This window comes from Pleurodeles waltl, chromosome 10 (genome assembly GCF_031143425.1).
Source record: "Pleurodeles waltl isolate 20211129_DDA chromosome 10, aPleWal1.hap1.20221129, whole genome shotgun sequence".
Taxonomy (NCBI): Eukaryota; Metazoa; Chordata; class Amphibia; order Caudata; family Salamandridae; genus Pleurodeles; species Pleurodeles waltl.
This window is the reverse complement of record NC_090449.1, coordinates 346,633,232-346,642,061: the sequence shown is the minus strand read 5'-3', so window position 1 is coordinate 346,642,061 and position 8,830 is coordinate 346,633,232.

Below are 8,830 nucleotides of genomic sequence, written 5' to 3'. Positions count from 1 at the left end.
CTAGCCATGATTTTGAAAAGGAAACTCCGGGCATGCCCTATGACGCCATATGGCCTGTTAAAGGTTTTGCAGCGGCCGTTGGGGACACGTGTGTTATACAGGACTATTATGACCTGTGTTACGGGCATAAAATTAATGAACCTCAGCAGGCGGCTCACGAGTGTCTATACGAGTCGTACACTGCAAGAACAATTCGTCACATTTGTAGTCGGCTAGACCCTCACCGGGTCTATAATTTGTTAAGGGTGGTGTACGGGCTGTCAGCTCTGAAGAAAGGTGTCCACGCTGATATGATTAAGGTCATGGCTGCGGCTGTCAATGAGATCCGCTACGCTGCTGAGCCCTGCTCAAAACTCGACCGTATGCAGGGGCTGTGTCCCCACTTTGACAAAAGTATGATAGAAAGGGTTATAGAAAGACGAATGTGTGAAATTTATTATAAAAACAGAAGAATGAAGTCTTTAGCCCCACGAAAGTTGTTTATAAAAAGAAAAAGCAGACCATAAATGTGTTACTTAACACTCCATACTTACTCACTTCTAGGCGGTGAATCCGAGTATTGTGGTGCAAGAAGTCTATGAGTTACACCCGGGATACATCTGTATCGGGAGATTGATATTTGTGCTGGTTAAAGAAAGAATAGCTGAAATACACCCTTTGACTCTTCGGTATCTGAACATTTCGGAACCTTCGGCTTTGTTGCAGTGCAGCAGTCATGTGTGTTTCGCCAAGTGGTGTATCAACGTCCGGCTAACCGCATCTGTTAAATGTCGGAAATCGGACAAAGATCACGCTCGAGAGTTAAGACTTTCACCACTGACTGGGATACACGTGGCTTTGGAGCACATGACTGAAGATTATCTCACAAACAAAGGTTCTGTATTGTCCTACCTAGAACTGTATGAACTGTTGAATTCTGTCAGTATCCTGAGCGTTCATAGTTATAGGCGTGGGGAGAGGGAAGTCATGTCTAGAGCTTTTGAGAGTATAGCTATAAAAATATCAAAGTTCGTTACGCTTAGGGTTTGTAAAAGGACCTGCTCTGCGTAACGGGTGTAACGGGTGTTGTACTACGTATACGTTTGTAAAAAAAAAAAAGCCCTGGTGGGCCGTCGTTTTGACAGTTATAAGCTATGTACCACAAAATGTCAAATACACGCTGGTTGTATAGTCCTGCCACACTTTTATGTTTTTATTTTTTTATTTTATTTTTTAATTTTTTATCTTTAATAAAATGTCCTTACACAAAACAAGCATCTTTCATTTTGTGGTGTTGGGGTGTGGCAGCATGACGGGTGCCGTTTTAAGGAAGCTTTATTACGATACACAGGGGGTTGGAAGCTTCGGGGGCTCCGAAGCTCTATTTAGAAGGGCTCGAGCTGAAAATGAATCTGTAAACCGTGCCGTTGTGAAGGCGTGGTTAGCTAGGGAAGAGGCTTATTCACTCCACAAACCGGCCAGGAGATGCTTTAAGAGGAGGGCCACAGTTGTTAGCGCACATCTCGATTATCAGTGGCAAGCTGACATAATCAGTCTTCAAGATCTAGCAAAACATAACAATGGCTCCATGTATATATTAACCGTCATAGACGTCTTGTCCAAGTATGCCTATGCAGAGTCATTAAACGATAAAAGTTGTACCAGCGTCACAGACGGCTTTTAAAGACATCTTCGAGAGAGGCCGCGTGCCTCAGAAACTACAAACAGACGCCGGAAAGGAATTTTTAAACAAACCTTTCCAAAAATTATTAAACCAGCACGCTTTTCAACATTTTGTAACACACACAGAGGTAAAGGCTGCGGTTGTAGAGCGTTTTAACCGAACTTTAAAGTCAAAGATGTGGCGATATTCCACCGCCAACAACACCTACAGATACGTGGATGTTCTACAGGCTTTTATAGATGTTTATAACACCACCTACCACAGGACAATCAAAATGGCCCCCATTGAGGTAACGCAGGATAATTCGTTAATGGTGTGGAGAACTGTGTACGGTAGTCGCTTTACATCGAAGGTCAAGAAACCGCCTTTAAAAGAAGGGGATCATGTCAGGGTTTCAAAGTTGAAAGGTGTCTTCACCAAAGGCTACCAACAGACATTCAGCGATGAGATATTCATAGTGGAAGGTGTTGAGCTTAAAGAGGGGGTATATTTTTACAGGTTAAAGGACTATGATGGTGCAAAAGGTAGCAGGTGTCTTTTACAAAGAAGAGTTACAGAAGGTTCCCTACGATCCGAACAGGGTGTACGGGGTTGAAAAGGTTCTGAAACGGAAAGGGAGTGGTGCCAGGAGACAGGCGTTGATCAAATGGCGAGGCTGGCCCGAGAAATGTAACAGTTGGGTTCTGGCCAGCTTGCTGCACGGTGTGTGAGATCAATCTGTAAGCGCCAAGATGGAGAACTCGCCTTTTTATATCACGCTACCATCCAATGCTTCGAAGGACATGTTCCCAGACAATCAGATTTCGAGTTATATGGTGAAACTGGCAAAGCCGGTGGATTTGAAAGGTCCCTGGGAGGTGGCGCTAACGGAGATACAGAACCCTAGAACTTGGAATACATTTACAAAGTCCGAGGCTAAATTTCATATAAAGCGCACTCAGGATGCCCTGACCTTTCCCCAGACTTTCCCACGCGGCTATTACCCAACCGTTGCGTCGGTGGTCGAGGCCATCAACAAATCTATAAGCATTGTTGAAGATTATGCGAATATATATCTGGTGTCGGATTACGTTAGAAGAAAAGTCCTTCTTAGAGCCCCTGAGTTTGATACCAGGTTTACATGTACTGGTAAATTACAGCGGATTTTAGGGACCGTACAGCATGTGCAAAGACAGGTGGATCCAGATCCTACATGCCCCGATATTAATGGTGGATTTTATACACTGTACGTGTATAGCGATATCGTAGAACCTCAGAGGGTCGGGGACAGTTATGTTGAGATGGGTCTCTGTGCAGGGCGAAAATAACACGATGGTTAATATGCAACATCACAAACTCGACTATGTGGCAATTTCTAAAAACAATTTTGACACTATAACCATCATGGTGTACAACGACCAGTCGGAGCCGGTGGCCTTTAAATACGGGAAAGTTATTGTTAAGCTTCATTTAAGACCCCGTCGCGACAGTGACTATTAGGCTGCTGCGATGGTCATCATGAAAACCTACGGGGATCCCTCTATGTACAGGGACTATTCTAGAGTTCAGGCTGGGTATGGATGTCACCCGCCCTACTTTCAAGGGGCTCCTGTTATGTACAGGTCGGGACTGGGGGGTTTCTTCCGGAGCCTGTTTAGGCGTGCCATGCCCTTTTTGAGAACAGGGTTCGAAATTGCAAAACCTCATGTTAAAGCTGCTGCTACGAACATCGCCCAGGACGTCGTGGGTAGTGTAACGTCTGCAGTCGCCGAGCGTATGAACAGAAATCCTCAAGGAGGCGCTGGGATGATGTACAATGCGCATGCTGGTGTTAAAAGGAAGCGAAGGGCTTCGAGGCGTCGGGGCCACCAAGGCCCTATAAGAAGCGTAGGACTAATTCAAATGGCCCACACAAAAGAAGAGCCGTAAGACGGAAGAGATCTTCCAAGAAGAAGAAGAGAACCCGTTCTAGTGCGAATATTTTTTAAAGCATCGGTCATGGCCTTTGTACACTGTGCATCGGGTGAATGCGCCAAATCTGAGTTAGATCTGTTTTCTCTCAAACCCACACAGACCAGCATTGAAAACAGTTTTTTCATGGAAGTGTCGCCTATGGCCGCTCTGACACCGCTTGCACCGATAGAGTTTTATGTGTCGGGGTCCACGGATATGTACCTGGATCTCAACAACACTCTTCTGCACCTCGTCTGTAAAATAACCAAAGCGAGTGGTGCCAACATCGAGGCTGATGCTAGAGTGGCCCCGATCGTCTACCCCATCGCAACAATGTTTAATCAAGTGGACATTAACCTAGGCGATCGACTCGTCACGCAGAGTGATAACATGTATGCCTACAGGGCCTACATAGAAAGTATTCTAAATTATAGTCGGGACGCGCTGGACACACAGCTTTCAGCAGGGCTCTTCTACAGAGATACCGAAGCACATTTGGAGAACACGGCTTTGGACGGGGACAACGAGGGTTTTAAAAAAAGGAGCCAGCTTCGTCGCCGGCAGAAGGCAGTTTGACCTCCTGGGGCACATACATTCAGACCTTTTCTTCCAAGACAAACTGCTAGTCAATGGTATAGATCTTAAGATCAAACTCAATCGTAACAAGGACGCTTTCTGTCTCATCAGCGGTGATGCGTAGCAGTATAAACTGGTTATATTGTCCGCGAGCCTGTTTGTAAAGAGAGTGAAAGTGTCCCCGAGTGTCAGGCTGGCCCATGCAGAAGCTTTACAACTATCGAAGGCCAAGTATGCCATTGAAAGAGTTGCTCTGAAGATATTCAGCATCCCCGCCGGTACCCGATTAACGCAGCAGCAGAATCTCTTTCTGGGACAATTACCGAAACTCATCATCATAGGGTTTGTGGACAATACAGCTTTTAGCGGCCTCTACAACTCAAACCCTTTCAACTTTAAGCATTACGATATCAACTATGCAGCTTTGGTTCACGAGGGCGCCGTGATACCCGCAAAACCCTTCACGACGAATTTTGGAACATCAAATTTTGTCAGGGAATATCTCGGTCTGGTCTCGATAACGGGGAAACAGCTGCGGGACTCGGGAGTAGTTGTTTCAAGAGAGGGGTATGCGGCCGGCTACACGCTGTTTGCGTTCGACCTGATGCCTGACATGGAAGACGGTGACCACTACAACCTGATCAAAAACGGAAATCTAAAAGCGGAAATACGCTTTACACAGGCGCTGGCGGCCAATGTGAACATGGTTGTGTTCTCAGTATTCGACAGCGTTATCCAGGTAAACCAGTGTAGGAGGCTGGCCTGGTTTGTAGTGGTACCAAGGGGTACTTACACTCTGCACCAGGTCGAGTTATCCATTATTAGTGTAGAAGAGGTGTCTAGCAGCTTAGGCTGATAGAAAAGGATAGCTTAGCAGAGCATCTTAGATTGAACTAGGAGATGTGTAAAGCTCCTCCTATACCACTGGTGTCATATGCACAATATCATAAGAAAACACAATACACAGATATACTAAAAATAAAGGTGCTTTATTTTTATGACAATATGCCAAAAGTATCTCAGTGAGTACCCTCAGTATGAGGATAGCAAATATACACAAGATATATGTACACAATACCAAAAATATGCAGTAATAGCAATAGAAAGCAATGCAAGCAATGTACAGTCACAATAGATTGCAATGAGAGCACATAGGGATAGGGGCAACACAAACCATATACTCTAGAAGTGGAATGCGAACCACAAATGGACCCCAAACCTATGTGAGCTTGTAGAGGGTCGCTGGGACTGTAAGAAAACAGTGAGGGTTAGAAAAATAGCCCACCCCAAGACCCTGAAAAGTGGGTGCAAAGTGCACCTAAGTTCCCCAAAGAGCACAGAAGTCGTGATAGGGGAATTCTGAAAGGAAGACCAACACCAGCAATGCAACAACTATGGATTTCCGGATGAGAGTACCTGTGGAACAAGGGGACCAAGTCCAAAAGTCACGATCAAGTCGGGAGTGGGCAGATGCCCAGGAAATGCCAGCTGTGGGTGCAAAGAAGCTGCCACAGGATGGTAGAAGCTGTGGATTCTGCAAGAATGAAGAGGACTAGGAACTTCCCCTTTGGAGGATGGATGTCCCACGTCGTGAAGAAGCTTGCAGAGGTGTTTCTGTGCAGAAAGACTGCAAACAAGCCTTGCTAGCTGCAAGGGTCGCGGTTAGGGTTTTTGGATGCTGCTGTGGCCCAGGAGGGACCAGGATGTCGCCAATTGCGTGAGGAGACAGAGGGGGTACCCAGCAAGACAAGGAGTCCACTCAGAAGCAAGCAGCACCCGCAGAAGTGCCGGAAAAGGCACTACAAAGGAGAGTGAACCGGAGCTCACCCAAAGTCCCAAAGGAAGGTCCCACGACGCCGGAGGACAACTCAGGAGGTCGTGCACTGCAGGTTAGAGTGTCGGGGACCCAGGCTTGGCTGTGCACAAAGGAAATCCTGGAAGAGTGCACAGGAGCCGGAGCAGCTGCAAATCATGCAGTACCCAGCAATGCAGTCTAGCGTGGGGAGGCAAGGACTTACCTCCACCAAACTTGGACTGAAGAGTCACTGGACTGTGGGAGTCACTTGAACAGAGTTGCTGAGTTCCAGGGACCACGCTCGTCGTGCTGAGAGGGGACCCAGAGGACTGGTGATGCAGTCTTTTGATGCCTGCGGTTGCAGGGGGAAGATTCCGTCGACCCACGGGAGATTTCTTCAGAGCTTCTAGTGCAGAGAGGAGGCAGACTGCCCCCACAGCAGGCACTACCAGGAAAACAGCCGAGAAGGCGGCCGGATCAGCGTTACAAGGTCGCAGTAGTCGTCTTTGCTACTTTGTTGCAATTTTGCAGGCTTCCAGAGCAGTCAGCGGTCGATTCCTTGGCAGAAGGTGAAGAGAGAGATGCAGAGGAACTCTGATGAACTCTTGCATTCGTTATCTCAAGAATTCCCCAAAGCAGAGACCCTAAATAGCCAGAAAAGGAGGTTTGGCTACTTAGGAAGGAGGATAGGCTAGCAACACAGGTAAGAGCCTATCAGAAGGAGTCTCTGACATCACCTGCTGGCACTGGCCACTCAGAGCAGTCCAGTGTGCCAGCAGCACCTCTGTTTCCAAGATGGCAGAGGTCTGGAGCACACTGGAGGGGCTCTGGGCACCTCCCAGGGGAGGTGCAGGTCAGGGGACTGGTCACTCCCCTTTCCTTTGTCCAGTTTCGCACCAGAGCAGGGCTGGGGGATCCCTGAACCGGTGTAGACTGGCTTATGCAGAGATGGGCACCATCTGTGCCCGTCAAAACATTTCCAGAGGCTGGGGGAGGCTACCCCTCCTCAGCCCTGACACCTTTTTCCAAAGGGAGAGGGTGTAACACCCTCTCTCTGAGGAAGTCCTTTGTTCTGCCTTCCTAAGCCAAGCCTGCCTGGACCCCAGGAGGGCAGAAACCTGTCTGAGGGGTTGGCAGCTGCAGTGAAACCCCGGGAAAGGTAGTTTGGCAGTACCCGGGTCTGTGCTAGAGACTCGGGGGATCATGGAATTGTCTCCCCAATGCCAGGATGGCATTGGGGTGACAATTCCATGATCTTAGACATGTTACATGACCATGTTCGGAGTTACCATTGTGACGCTATACATATGTAGTGACATATGTATAGTGCATGCGTTTAATGGTGTCCCCGCACTCACAAAGTCCGGGGAATTTGCCCTGAACAATGTGGGGGCACCTTGGCTAGTGCCAGGGTGCCCACACACTAAGTAACTTAGCACCCAACCTTTACCAGGTAAAGGTTAGACATATAGGTGACTTATAAGTTACTTAAGTGCAGTGTTAAATGGCTGTGAAATAACGTGGACGTTATTTCACTCAGGCTGCAGTGGCAGGCCTGTGTAAGAATTGTCAGAGCTCCCTATGGGTGGCAAAAGAAATGCTGCAGCCCATAGGGATCTCCTGGAACCCCAATACCCTGGGTACCTCAGTACCATATACTAGGGAATTATAAGGGTGTTCCAGTATGCCAATGTGAATTGGTGAAATTGGTCACTAGCCTGTTAGTGACAATTTGGAAAGAAATGAGAGAGCATAACCACTGAGGTTCTGGTTAGCAGAGCCTCAGTGAGACAGTTAGTCATCACACAGGGAACACATACAGGGCACACTAATGAGCACTGGGGCCCTGGCTGGCAGGGTCCCAGTGACACATATAACTAAAACAACATATATACAGTGAAATATGGGGGTAACATGCCAGGCAAGATGGTACTTTCCTACATACACGCCCGTCAGCTTATGTTTGACTACCATTAAAAGAGTGTAAAATAAAAAAATAAATAAAAAATGGACACTGCAGAGATACGAGACTTCTTAAGTAGACATAAATATGCTAAGAAATACTTTCTAGGTGTATTCCCTAGCGATGGACTACCTGAAAAGATAGGCCCAGAAAGACCCCGCACCCTCGTCCTAAACACCGATCCCCATTGCAAGGCCGGTACACATTGGGCGGCTCTGTTTCTGGATGTGGACACAGTTATAGTGTTTGATAGTTTAGCAGAGTTCCCTGAGCATAGCATTTATACAAAGCCAATATTCAAATATGTAAAAAAAAGCATCACCCACTGTTGAGTATAACAAACTGTGTGTGCAGGATACTTTGGTCAACACATGTGGGGAACATTGTATATACTTTATTAGTAAAATGTCTGAAGGTTTGACGTTTAGAATTTTTTTAAATCTGTACTCAGCTGATCTAGTAGACAACGACGGTGTTGTTATGAAATATGTGAATGAAAACTCCAGGACAATGTCGAACGCTGTTAAAACAGAATATGGTCTTTGTCAAAAGTGTAAGGTATTGTAAATCCACTATTTGTACTTATGAGTGTCTAAAATAAAAAAAAACATCTTAAACATGGTTTCAGCCTCAGCATTTTTTTTATTCACACGGCACACATTTTCAAACCATTTAAAAAAAAAAAAAAAATGTTAGACTACTGTTGAAAATGTAAAAGTGTTTATTACAAACACGTTTCAGCACAAACATTTACAAGGGTAAACATATAAAATGAAGCAAAGTTTTTCGAACCGCAAAACTTTTAACATAAACTGTACATGGGTGTAAATTTAGAGTGGTAGCCAGGTGTTCATTTTGAATAGTCTCCTTTTAGGCCCCAGAGGAAGAGCAACGCTGCTCC